The following is a 14,074-nucleotide window of genomic DNA, read 5'->3' as shown; positions in this document are numbered from 1 at the left end:
TCATGCTAAGAAAACAAAACACACTTGCTAATGTACAAAATAATGATACAGTGGTACCTCTGGATGCGAACGGGATCCATTCCAGAGCCCCGTTAGCATCCTGAAAGGAACGCAACCCATGTGTGTGCAGGTTGCAATTCGCTGCTTTTGCGCATGCACGTGACATCATTTTGAGCGCATGCACGAGCGGTGAAACCTGGAAGTAACCACACTCTGTTACTTCTGGGTCACCACAGAGCGCAACCCGAAAATACTTAACCTGAAGCTACTTCAACCCAAGGTGTGACTGTACATTAAACACTGTTGCCATCAATTACATTTTATGTTTGCTCCTAAAGTAGAGATACCTTTTGCAACCTTCAGCTACTTCACCACCAACTGGGCCTGTTCCCCAAGAACCAGCTGTAATACATTATTTTGTAACTGCAGCATGGACGACTGCAGCGCAGTCCTCCTGGGACTGCCTTGGAAGACTATTCAGATATTTCAGCTAGTGCAGATACTAAGAGCCAATGCAGATTTTTGAGTATGGGTGTTACGTGTTGTCTCTAACACTTCCGTTTACTTCCAACAGAACAACGCCCCAAATTACCTGTCACTGGAGCCCTATTCCATGTGGTTGACAACTGTGTGGGAGGGAGAGTAGGGACGTGCCCTACTCTCAAGTTGTGATAAATGATATGAGGTAGGCAAAACCCCAGATGAGCCTAATTTGTCTGAAGGTAAATTCCATAGTGACTGAAGGCTTCCATAGCAAGATCTTACGCAGCAGCGCTTGCCTGCTCACCCTTGGGCAGTCCTACACATAAAGCATGGGATGGGTGGAGAATCCAGGGCTGACTGGGTGAGGCTGAAGCCTGGGTACAGCTGACCCTAAACAGCACCCCAGGCTCACCCGTGATTGACTACAACCAGGCAAGCCCCAGCAGTCAGTGTAGCTGGTGAATGAGGAAATGATGTCCTTCCCTGGCTGCATCAAAGGTGGAAGATCACCTCAGTGCCACAGCTACACTGGACTACAACTGCTGCTACACACACACCCCACTCAAACTGGCAATAACCTAACCTGCTTTCTGTTATGTTGAGAATGAACTTAGAGTAGGAAATAATAATACAGTACTGGTATGGAATTCACGTGTTTCATTTGACTACACAATGAAAAAGTAGATATGTCACATTTTATTCAGTGGTTAAGGAAGGCTGGTACACCTAGCATTATCTTTTCTCAAAATAAAATCAGGAGTTGAAAAGGGCAGCAGCAGAAGGAACCAAGTGCTATTTAGGCAGTGATCCAACTTTCTTAACAAACAGACCATTTTTCTAGCATAGAGTTTGCAGTTTAATAACATGCAGCTGCATTATGATTTAACTGCACAAGCCCTTAAGTACTGCTCTAGTGCCCATCCTTATTGCTTCAATCAGAAACTAAACAAACACTGTACGTGTATTAAGAGCCAAATTCTTCAGTCATTCTGTACTTCAGAATAAAAACAGCCTCTTTATAATGTACCATTGTATGTTTTTTTAAAAAAATTGTACCAAGAGCTCATTCAAAATAATTTGAACTTTGCCAATGGAACTGAAAGTTCATGTTTACTTTCATTTTAATGAATGAACCATTATTAATTACTTTTAATTCTACGAGTTTCCTTAAGTATGTGGTCTAGTTTTTACAAACTACAAAAAGGATTCTGTGTTCAAGTGAAAGTTTCCTGTTCCAGAGCATACACTTTGCTTTCTCTCTTTTTTATATTCTGTCTATATATATATATATATATATATATATATATATATATATTCTGCCTTTCTACCAGGATAAACTGAGGGCGGTGTAAGTACATTTACCATCCCAAACCTGCTCTACTTCAGCAAAGTTACTTCATTATGTGTTTTTAAACCATCATCCCTTAAGAACCCAAAGCAATCTTATCTGGCCTCCTGGCTAGAAGGTGTATCAAAAATACAGCAAAAAGTGTGGTCACATTTTCTCTCCTAAGGAAATGGAAGAATATTTTCAGCTTGTAAAAGAAGTCATATTTTGACTGTGTATATATTACCACTTATATGGTCCAGCATGCTTCCGCTGTTGGTGTTTGACGCTGAATATACATGGCATTAGCTGCAATCCATATCTGTCCTGTAGCTTCTTGAGAAATACTGCTTTTGATGTATTTCCCCCAAAACCAGCTTCCAACTGATTGGAAAATGGAAATCACAGTTAACCTGAGGTGTGTACGTCAGAGACAGCCATTGAACATGTGCAGATGACAGCTTCAGTGATATAGAGTTCAGCACTGGGTGATGTGCATCGACTGAAGAGATTCCCCCCCCCCCCCGGTCTGTACAGCAACGTGATGCTACTTGAAATGATGCGGTGAGGGGAGGGGGAGCACGAAGACAACATCAAACTGTTTTTAGACCCTAATGTGTTCATAGCCTTTAATGCTACATCTTTCCTTGTAGGCCTTGAGGCCTATTATTGTGTCATTTCATGGCAGCATGCTGTGTTTTTCCTTTTACATTTTAGTTTACATTTTGTTTTGTTTTAATTTCTTCCATCACAGATCTCCAATTGCAACTGCATGCTTAGATGAATTTTTCTCATTTCTATACATGTCAGAATTGTGAGAACAATCAGTACTGGGTAGCCTAGAGGCATGAAAGGGGTGTCTTCTTTGTTGAGATTTCACATGCTTGCAACTACAGTGGAATGCCTTCAGCATATTATCTGGCAGCACTCTTCAAAACAATATATATTTATATTCCTCAGAACCCGCCTTGTTTGCAAGTAGGCCTGGACTGACATCATGCTCTGGCTTAGGAGACAGAGCCTCAACTTGTTAGGAATCTTAATGTTTGTATATTATTATTATTTGCCAGAATTGCAAAATTTGAAGGCATCCCCTTCTGAAATGAACCATGCTAAAAAGAGGCTAATTGATGCAGACATCTTCTTTTTTTGTACTTGGCAATTTAAAAGTTTGAGGCGTTTTAAAATGGGGAAATGAAGAAATGCATACAGTATTGTATTTATTTATTTTATCTGCAGACTATTATATGTTTAAATAATTACATCATATACTTAGGAGCAGCTAGAGATATGACGGGCCAGAGCCCTCCCACCCCCACATACTTCCCCCTACTCATCCTATCCCTACATATCTCTAGCAAGTAATAAGAAACAGTTTACCAAAAAAAGGCAAATAGTGTTTTTTATTTCAAATAATGTTTTATTATTATTTCAAACTAACCCAACAGGCGTCTGCTTCCTGACTGTTTGATTACTTACTCTTTTCTTATATTCATTTTCTGTAAAAACTCACCCTTAAAATAATTTCTATTTTTTGTTATTAATTCAAAAAGTAACAACCTCTTATTTATAAGCAGCCAGGAAAGCTGGGGGGGGGCAGAGAAAAGGAGAAATGGGTTACAGTACACTGACTTGCACATCTACAAAATCCCGTCTGAAAGTCCATGGAGTTCTTCTGCACAAATCTGACTTGAATGCTGCATATCCGTTCAATTATTATGCATTAGCTCCCTCTTGTGGCAGTTCTACACATTTCTTCATTATACTGAATTTTGTGCATAAAATACTGGGGAAGCAAGATTTGAGATTTGCTGTTCTGTGAGTTTAGGGTTGCTTTTCCCATTCCTTTTTCATTTGTTTAATCTATTTCTTAATGTATTTATTGTGAAGGAAAGGTAGGGCTGCCATATGGCCTGAATTTCCTCCAGTCTGTTTTCTGGTACACCTTGGACACAGTCAGTGCTCAAGTGAAAAACAACAGGGCTTCCTATTTTACACAACTATTAAATGTGCAAGAACCCTCCCCTCTCCACATGGAGGAGCCAGTGTGGTGTAGTGGTTAAGAGCAGTAGACTTGTAATCTGGGGAACCGGGTTCACGTCTCCGCTCCTCCACATGCAGCTGTTGGGTGACCTTGGGCCAGTCACACTTCTCTGAAGTCTCTCAGCCTCACTCACCTCACAGAGAGTTTGTTGTGGGGGAGGAGGGGAAAGGAGAATGTTAGCCGCTTTGAGACTCCCTAGGGTAGTGATAAAGCGGGATATCAAATCCAAACTCTTCTTTTCACCAGGCCAATCTAGGTGTATTCCAGTGACAGTAAACTCAGCCAAGACAATCTCTGTTCCAGCCTTTGCAGTTCCTGACACAAGCATTTATGCTGGTTAAATATTGAAGTAATAGTAATACCTTTGATTTAAGTGATGGGAATTAATTTTAGAAAGATCGCCAGTATGAACACTGCAAGACTAGTGTGACTGGTGTGTAGGGTACTTTAAACTGACTATCCAGTCCCAGCTAGCGGACAACCAAGGAATATGATTTGGACCCATGGCGGTTGTGTAGCAAAAAGAAAAAAGTATCTAAGACAATCATTTGCAAATATGAAATAAACTGCAAATAAGTATACTATTTCCAGTAACATTTTAAGAAACATTTAATATGAAGTCGCAAGCCTTATTTCAAACACTTATTAGTAGCTGTATACTACTAAGTATATCAGCAGTTATAACTAAACTAAAGGTTCTGTTAATACTAGGGGTGTGCAGCAGATTTGAATGAATCCTGAATCTTGAAGCAGATGGTTCAGAAGGATTCTGGGCTTGTTCAACCCTACAGAAACCAAGTAGGGACCTCCAAAGCACTTAGTGGCTGCACTTTGGGTTGACAGTGGACACCAGACAATATTTATTTTAAATTTGCCTACAGGCATGTGAGACGGTGCTGGAGCTGTGACAAACACAAGGCCCACATTCCTAGAACTAGCCAAATCTGTAAAAGAATGGAAGTTGGAAAGTCCATCAAGACATGAAAGCAATAGATTACTAAAATGTGAGTAGTAACAATGAGCAAGTTTCCTATTATTTACAGTGGAAGTAGATCACAGACCAGACGGTGATGAAATGTAAGATTTGTTTATTTTTAATAGATTTTTCCAAGTGTGAAATTTCCTGGTTTTAGATGTATGGTTTGTTTTTTATTCTTAAATTGTATTTGGAGCCATGATTCATGGAAATGGGACTGTATACGATTTATTTAAGATTTATTGTAATGGCTAGTGACAAATTGCTTGATACATTTTCTAATAAAAAAAGAAAAAGAAAACAGTGTTTTCAGAAAAGTATTAATTCCCGTAAGGAAAAGAGTCGTATGACACTTTAAAGACCGAGTAATTTATTGCAGTATGAGCTTTCATAAAATGAAGATTACTTCCTCAGACAGTGAAGGTGTTGGAAATACATTAAATACGCACAGAGGAAAACTCCTTTGCAAGGTGAGATTAAAAGATAAAGGAAGACATTGTGAAAGCTTATACAGTGGTACCTCAGGTTACATATGCTTCAGGTTACATATGCTTCAGGTTACAGGCTCCGCTAACCCAGAAATAGTGCTTCAGGTTAAGAACTTTGCTTCAGGATGAGAACAGAAATCGGGCTATGGCGGCAGCAGGAGGCCCCATTAGCTAAAGTGGTGCTTCAGGTTAAGAATAGTTTCAGGTTATGTACGGACCTCCGGAACGAATTAAGTACTTAACCCGAGGTACCACTGTATATGCGATGGAATTAAACATCACACTTTGATGAACATTCTGTCTGCTCAAGCTTTTCAGCCTGCCACCTGAGTGGTCACTCCCCCCTGCCCCCCCCCACCAGTTTGCTGTTCAACACACACCCCTCAGCCAATTTTGGGGGTGCACAGGGGTAGGTGGGGAGTCCTGTTATGCAAGCGCAACTCCTTGTGCAGGACTTCTGATAGGGCTCTTTAGGTGAATGATGCCAATTATATTTGGACTCATGCAGATGGCATTCAGCATTCATCCTGATTTGCTTGCACAAAGTTAACACGGTGATTGGACTATGTCTGATCTTTATTGAGCATTTCTCCTGATTTTTTAATGGGGTGCTTATATGAGCATTGATCCAGCAGTCATCCTGACTTGCTTACAAGGTGTTTATACATATTCCTGTTAATTATTCAAACATTCCACTTACATTGCTTACATAGCCAAAAGAGCAACAGCAATGGGCAAGAGCGAAGTATCAGGATATTTTGGTGAATTGCACAACATGTAGAAGTATGGGTTTTTCTCCTATAGGGAAAAACACCTATAGGAGAAGAAAATGTAAGAGGAGAGGAGAACCCTCCCCCAAAAAACATACCAGTAGGGATTGAGAATGCTTAGTGCCCACACTATGCTGAGCAACTGTTGAGTGGTGGAGGGACAGACTGAAACACAGAATGGGAAGAGTGGCTGCAGAAGGATGGCAGAGGAACAAAAGCATAGGCACCCACCCACTCACTTTCCCACCAGCCTGCACCCACCCTGGACTGGAACACTGGACAGCAGCACTACACACTGCAATGTGTTGCTGAAGATCCCACTTGTCCTGCCTAAAGTTCATTCACCTGCACATCTTCCATTCTGCCTCCAAGGATGATAAGGAATGGAGGATATAACAGCCCCTTTCACTTGTTTTCTTCACATATTCTGCATTGCACATGGGGCAGGACCATGGCAGCTGGCCACACCCACAACATCTGTGTGCTCAGCTAGCCAAAGGAAAGGGACATGTATTCCCAGATGGTTTGTAACAATTACAACCCTTACTTACTAATTCAGCCAAATTTCATTAGCAGGGATGTCATCAGCAGTCGGAGTGGTTCTGACCCGCTCTGTGCATGCAGCTGAGTGTCTCAGAGGAAGAGCTAATATATGCTAACACTACATTAGGATTGAGTACCACTCAACAGCTCCAACAGAAAAGACTGCTGCTCTCACTGAAGATTTTAGTGCCAACAGAAGGTAGATAATTACCACCTTGATATGCAACTTCCATCTTAACAGTGTTTAGTCTAATACATCATTTACTTGTATTACTAAGACAGCAGTAGCTATTGCTAACATATGATAATTTAAGGTTGGAATCACTTAGCTCACAGACTGTGAAAAACAAATTACTCTTTGAAGACATTCTATTCATACATTCCACCTATGAGAAGCCCCCCTCTCCATATTTGAAAGATTATGCCATCTTTAAGCCATCGTGAGATTATTAGCAATAGCAGAGCTAGCTATATGAAAGCACAGTAGTTTATAATAAATAGCTGAGGGTGGCCAATGCAGCTTTATTTTGGTTTTTGCAGGAGTCCACAAGCTCAAACTACCACTCCATGTGGCCTCTACATACAGAGTGCAATTATGGCTGGTTTTATGCTAGCCAACATGACCTGAACATTAGTTAAGTGTGAAAAATTCAGCAAATACATCCATATATTTATTTCAGATAGGATCATATGGGTCTGTTTCGCCTGTCTTTGCAACCCTTTTGTTTATTCAGTCAACAATGCTGAAGCTTTCATTTTTGGAAGGCATTTAAAAGCAAATAAAGCCCTTCCAATATTTTTCAGGGCAAATGTTTCCTAGGCCTTCTGATTACCAAAGTATTACTCAATGTTGGCAACCAATTAAAGATACAACCCTCTTGTAGGAGCTACGTTCATTATCCTTATAATTCCTTACCGGATCCATTTAAGAAATGCATAACGTCTAGCAACTACTCCATAAGGGATAGATGCATTTTATGTGGAATCCAACATAGCACTGAGTCAGGTATGTGTGCAGGGGATGAGGTCTGCTCATGCAGTAGAACTTTCCTTCCTCTCCTCCCCCTATGCACCTCCTAAATGTGGTCTATGGGTCCCCCCCACCTACTCTCCAGAGAAGATTTAGAGGGTGCAGAGGAAGACTCATTACATGAGCAGACCTTGTTCCACATACACAACAACGTGTTTGAATCCTGCCCTTTATGCATTTTGCTACCCATTAACTTAGTTTGGATAGGCCCTTTTGGAGCTCTTTGCAATCCTTTTTGTTTTAATGACCCTCACTGCTCGTCCCTAACTCAATATAGTTTATGAACCAATTAAAAAAACACAGGTACCAATAGCAATCCTTGGGGAAAACTACTTTCTACATGGGAGAACTGTCTTTGTTATGTAGCCAGTTCCTGATCCCTAAGAGGACCTATGTCCAACTGAAATGAAAATGGCTTTACTTCTGAATTCACTTGTCCTGTTAGAAGAGAAAGGACACAATCATTTTCAAGTGTGTGTCAGCATTTGATAGCCATAGTCTTGTAGGGTGTTGGATAGATTCATCAATATAGATTCATCAGCTTTTTTCTTGAATTCTTTTCACACCAAGTTGCACTTCAGCAGTAAGGCTGAACATTATGACCATTAATCATGCTTGATATTTTGTGGCTCTTTCGCTTGCGACCAAGCTACTCAGAATCAATGGCTAAACTGAGAATTGTACTCATTCTGTTCAGCATGTGGTATAGGCCTTCACAATCCTAAGCCACAAGAGAGCATTGCAGCTATTTGCATCTTTCCCAGATCATCTTCCCCTCCCCCTTTTTTTAAACTTGGGTATCTTTTCCGTAAATCACTTTCTGATCAAAAGCACAGGATCTTGGAAGACATCCATGCAAGTTATTGGAACAGGATGCTGCAGCACATTCTTATCACTGTGGGTTGCTTCATTGTGCTTTTGAGCCAAAAGCCTGATCCAATTTTTTCACACTTTTATGCAATGCTATGTGAAGCTCTGCCAGCGCAACTTGTATTCTTCTGCAAGCCAGGATTCCTGAACGCTCTCATCTACTTCCCTGATGCTAAGCAGGCTCGTGCATGCACGAGCTAATGGAGCAGACTTCACAGAATTTTAATCTTTAAGCTCATAAGTTCTTTTGACAGCTCTATTCACTTTCGCCTAGTAAATATGAAGGTTGCTTCCATTTTCACATAGCACTTCCATCACTGACCAATTGAGAGGATCATAAGTGAGTTCTGTTCGCCGCTTCAAAAATGGATGAACAGAGTATGGCTCTGTTCAGGGCTCCTTTGGGACAAATTGTCGGATTAAATTTAATTTGTTGATAAATAAAAATTAGTCATTCTCTTTTCTTCCCAGTTCAGGATTAACAACAAATTTATAAACACTGCAACTTTTGCTTGGCATCCCACTTGCAAACAGCCTCATCCAAATCTTGGCATTGTTGATTCTGTATATCTGTATTTAGCATGTGTTTTCCATTAAGACTTATATCAAAGTAGTTTCTAGTGCAAAGAGCATGGTACCTGTTCTATACAAGCTATCGTGCATTTATAGGCAAAAAGATTTCCCCAGCTCAGTTACCTGTACAAGTTATTGCAGATCATTTCTACATGCTTAAGGAAACAATGCTGAATATGCCTTTGGGCTTTGCCTTTAGCGTGGAGCATGCTGAACTAAGATTTCGACAAACCTATTAGCAAGCCGAGTTTGCATCCATTAAAACAAATGAATCCACAATGGAATAGCACTAAAAAGGGCCTTTCTTGACTCGCACCTGGCTTCCAGTTCTGCTTTGCCTTAATGGGGGCAGCCCCCATGACAGCAGAAGATAGTTGGCGAAGGAAAAACAATGATGATTGAGGGTAATCATTCTTGCAAATTCCTCCCAAGGGACAGAGGGAACGGGGCTTTACTCACAGTCCATATTGGTACCTGGCGCTCGTTCTAGCATGGAATGTGGGGGCAGGGAGGCGCTGAGTGCAGAAGCACTTAGCCTGGTGAAAACCCTCCAACGTTGCCATTAAGAAGCAGAGGTTCTACTGTTAATTAGAGTTTAATTGGAGCAAAGTATAGGCACATGCTAGAAGAGATGAGATCACAAACTGCGGAACAAACCAACTGCAAGGACTTTAAGGTTTGAACTTGAGATAACACTTCATTTGGTGCAAAAGACGGTGGGGAGGAGGGGAGCCTACAATTTCTTTATTTAAAGTTTTCTTCTGCACATTTATGATTCAGGAACCCTCCTCTGAATGTTAGTTCAAATTATATTTGTACAAGTGAGGATGGAAGAACTTGGATTATAAATATGGAATATAACACCAAATGGAACTGTTTGTGTAACAAAAAGGGGAAAGGGAGGGAAGCTGTATTTTGCAAAAGGTGTATGATGGAAACTTAGAGCTGACTCTTCCCCATCCTATATTATTTACAAAGTGAACTTGATAATGCTAAGAGGACTTGGAATTTAATTTAATTGGAAGTATAATTGCTCATATATCTTCAGTTGGAAGGAAGGATGAAAGGAGTCTATGAGCTGCCAAGGAACTGATAAGGTTCTTCACTGAGTCATCTGCAGTTTGACAGACTGCTCTCCTTCCCAGGCTGAGAAGAAAAATGGTGACAACAGTTGATTTACTGGGACAGAGCGACTATTGCATCTGTTGTTAAAGTTCTCTGTCCAAAAAAACCAACTATAATAATTGGCCAGAAGGAGCCTGAGTTTCACTTTCTCTTTCTATCTCTCTTCCTTCTGGTGTGCTGTTGTGTACATAGTATGCTTACTGTTGAGGTTTAGACTTATTATAAGTTATTGTAAGTTTAAGTTAAGTCTGCTGCAACTGGATTTCTTATGGACAGTGCCAATCCTGGGTGTATTGGATTTGTGACCATTATGCTCATTTGCCTTCAGTAACAGTAAAGCTCTGCTGGATTAAATACAATTGCCTCTGGTCTATTTTGGGGGATCCTGCAACGTGTTTAAGTTTTTACTCTGCTAACTATACATTGGAGTTCTGCTCTGGATCACTATTGAGTAGAATTTCATGACAGTGCAGGAGGTAGCAAGGGGGAGGAGAGGAGGGGGGAGTTTTGTTGCCCGAGCAGAAGCCTGTTTTGCAACAGTGTTGGATACAGCCCAGTGTTAGAATGAACCCAGTGGTAAACACACAGTGAGATGGATGTCATCTCTACTGTGATCAAAGCTGCCAAGGAAAGTGTAGCTGTCGTCATGGACATCCGTGTCACTCTCTGCATGTATGCTTCAAATTGTGCTAATCTTGCTCCTCAAGACAACGTACTCACATACATGTTTGTGTGGAGGAATTTGGCAGTGTGTGAACCAACCTACAGAAAATGCCAAAGCTGCAGCCAAACAGCACACAAGACCTGCCTGCACCCATCAGCCAGCCAGGCTTTGCAAGTCGCAGTGTGTCCACACATTCTCTCCCAGGCCTACCTGGAGATGCTGGTAATTGAACCTGGGACCTTCTGCATGGAAAGCAGTTGGTCTCTATCACCAAACTACAGCCCTGTCCTCTATAAATGCACATGCAGCCTGCTTTACGTGTTAGTTGGATTTGTACTTCAGCAAAAGACTTCAGTATCTCATTGAAAGTCATGGTTTCAACTGATGAACATTAGCAATGTGCACAATGGAAGCAGAGGGTGCAGTAATAAGTGGCTGGATGCCTGTATGCGGAGAGACGTCACTGGGAATTCACATGTTTCTTTTTTTCTTGCACCACTCAAATTTCTCCTTGATCCATGAATCATTGTAATTTCTAAGTAAAGCATAATTAGAAGGAATGTAGACCTCCATGTCGTATAATTGAAAAATATGTTTATGGAATAAATCAATAACAGCCTGTTTTGCAAAAGTGGCTTTGAACTGGCTAATTGGATTAGCAGCAGATGGTGGCTTTTCAATTGCCTTGGCTTAGAGCAACTGATTGCTTTTAAAAAATAATAATCACAAAAGACTTTTATTTAAGACAGCTATTCCATAATCTGGGAATATCTATCTCTTCTCATCTGCCTGTGGCCTATTGTGCAATTTGAGTAATTCATAACTTTAGCGCTCATCTTATTTCACATGTTTAAAAACAGCACTGTGTTGACAGACACATTTTCCCCTTTAGGACAATGTGTTCCCTTGCAACATTGTTCCTATAAATTAAGCATGTTGCTTTGCTAGGAATTTTAACAGGATCTTCCTATTGTACCAGATTCTTTGGTTTCTGCCTCTGTTTTGCTTCGTTCACATCTACTAATGACAGCACTGGGGTGAAGAGCCAAGCTCTAATTTGAGTTTTATAATTTCCTAACTTAAGCATTTTTTTTCATGCAGTTCATTTGCTGCAATAAACCTCTGATTTGCCTTATTTATTCATTTTTAATAGAATTGTATCAGTGTTTTAATGCACTCTGAAAGCTTGGTTTAGGGCCCAATAAGCATTTTCTATTTCCATTGCTGACTTTTGAAGTTAAAAGCAGTAAAACTCTATATGGAGTTTCCTTTGATACTTCGGAAGCTCCAGCTGGTGTGTAGTAGACAACCTGTCATGTTGTCCTCTCAGCCTCATAGGGTAACGTCTCATAGCAAAACTTCTCAGTAACCAGAGATTAGAAGCCAGGCTTCTCTGTAGCAAACCAGGATAAAATGATGGCCAGAGACAGTTACAACACAGGGGGCAGTACACTAACAAGGTCAAAGGAGGGGGGGAAACAAATAGATGTTCTAGTCTAGAATATCATCATTAAAAAGGTGAGGGGGGCAAGTCAGTCTTGTAGCCTATTAAAAAGAATTGAAGAAAGGGGTCTGGAAATGGCAGGATAGCCATTTCCATTGGTAGCCTTGCCATTTCCTTTTGAAAGGCTACTATTCTGCATATATGGACAGTGTGTTCATTATTTATCAAACATTCACACCCTTTAAAACCCCAGGTGTCACGAAGTGTTATAATGGGGGAAAGTACAACAAAGGCCTCCTGCACTGGTAGGGCCAGTTCTTTTGATCACCCTTCGTGATGGAACTGTTGTAAAGCTGCTGTACGGAACAGGCCTTTTAAAATAAGAAGGGCAGGTTTAAAAAGAAAAAAAAGATGGCCAGGTGGCAAATCTCGATCTGCTCAGTCACCTGCTTTTTTTTATCAGCTTTGCATAAGTACCTGGCACCAATTCATGTCCTTTTCTAAACTGGAAAGTTTCCAGTTTCACAGTTTATGTTTCCTGGAGTAACTGCAAGCAGGGACAATTATCTTTTCATTGCATTTTGTTTATGTCATCTGTACTGTGAAGTATCATACTGATCCATGCCTATATATGCTATCTTACTCTTGATCATTTTTTATTTTATCACTATAATTTATATCCTACACAAAAACACACCCACACTATAATAGAACAATAGCAAACTTGTTCTTATGCTATTTGACAGCTGACTGTATTCATTATTTGACAATAATTAGCAAAGGGACTGTTAGAAGTTCCGTATTGTTTTTATTACCTTAGGCTTCAACGTGTCTGTCTAAATTAAATTCAACGACACTAGATCTTTAGGGTTATCCTTTTAAGGTTAAATGCTAAACTTACTTTTTGTTCAAAAAAATGTATTAGCATTGAGTCTATTGCAACGTTTCAGTTTCTAAGTTTTGCACACAGAGATCCAAAGCTTGATCATTGGCATCTCTAGTTCAAAAGGCCAGGTAGTAAGTCAGGCATAGGCAAACTTGGCCCTCCAGATGTTTTGGGACTACAATTCCCATCATCCCTGACCACTAGTCCTGTTAGCTAGGGATCATGGGAGTTGTAGTCCCAAAACATCTGGAGGGCCGAGTTTGCCTATTTGTGTAATAAGTGTTTTAAAACGCCGTGAAGAGCTCAGTCCGCCACAGTGGGCAACACTGGGTTAAATGGGGGGGGAATAATCTGATCTTCTATAAGACAACTTCCTAAGTTTGTACCAATTTATCAATTGCTATTTTGTATGGAGCAGGTAGAATACATCGAGCGGTACTGCTAAGATCCCTAGGGCTGCCATTGCATGCATACTTTTTTCAAATAAGCATGCATGGGACTACGTGTTGCTTAAAAAACAGAACCGTACATTCTGTTCTGTAAAAAAAGGGGGGGGGAGATACTACTACCAATATATTTCTGATACAGCAGAAAAAATGGGATTAATTTTGTAAACCTGCATTACCTTAGTTGGGCCACATGCACTATTTTTCATGCACACTCCCAATCTTCTGTCTATTTGTTTTTTACTTGCCAAGATTAAAGCATCTTTACAGTCCATCCATCCTGTTTTTCTTCACTTTTCTTTCCATACATGAGTTTTGCAATAGGAAAGGGCATTTCTTCAAAGTGGACTGCTCACTCGCAGCTGTAACAGTATCAATCTATGTGGGCTTGAACTGGTTCAGAAA

General features: G+C 40.5%; 1 long non-coding RNA gene across 1 annotated transcript in view; it reads left to right on the top strand.

Moving 5' to 3' along the window:
• The first annotated feature begins 4,245 nt into the window (after positions 1-4,245).
• Positions 4,246-14,074, top strand: part of LOC128407749 (uncharacterized) — a 30,535-nt gene continuing 20,706 nt past the window's right edge. The window contains exon 1 of the long non-coding RNA XR_008328876.1: positions 4,246-4,858. This is a non-coding gene — a long non-coding RNA (uncharacterized LOC128407749). The remainder of the gene's footprint in view (positions 4,859-14,074) is intronic.

This window comes from Podarcis raffonei, chromosome 2, assembly GCF_027172205.1.
Source record: "Podarcis raffonei isolate rPodRaf1 chromosome 2, rPodRaf1.pri, whole genome shotgun sequence".
Classification (NCBI taxonomy): Eukaryota; Metazoa; Chordata; class Lepidosauria; order Squamata; family Lacertidae; genus Podarcis; species Podarcis raffonei.
The sequence above is the reverse complement of the archived record's forward strand: the minus strand, read 5'-3'. Positions and strand labels throughout refer to the sequence as shown.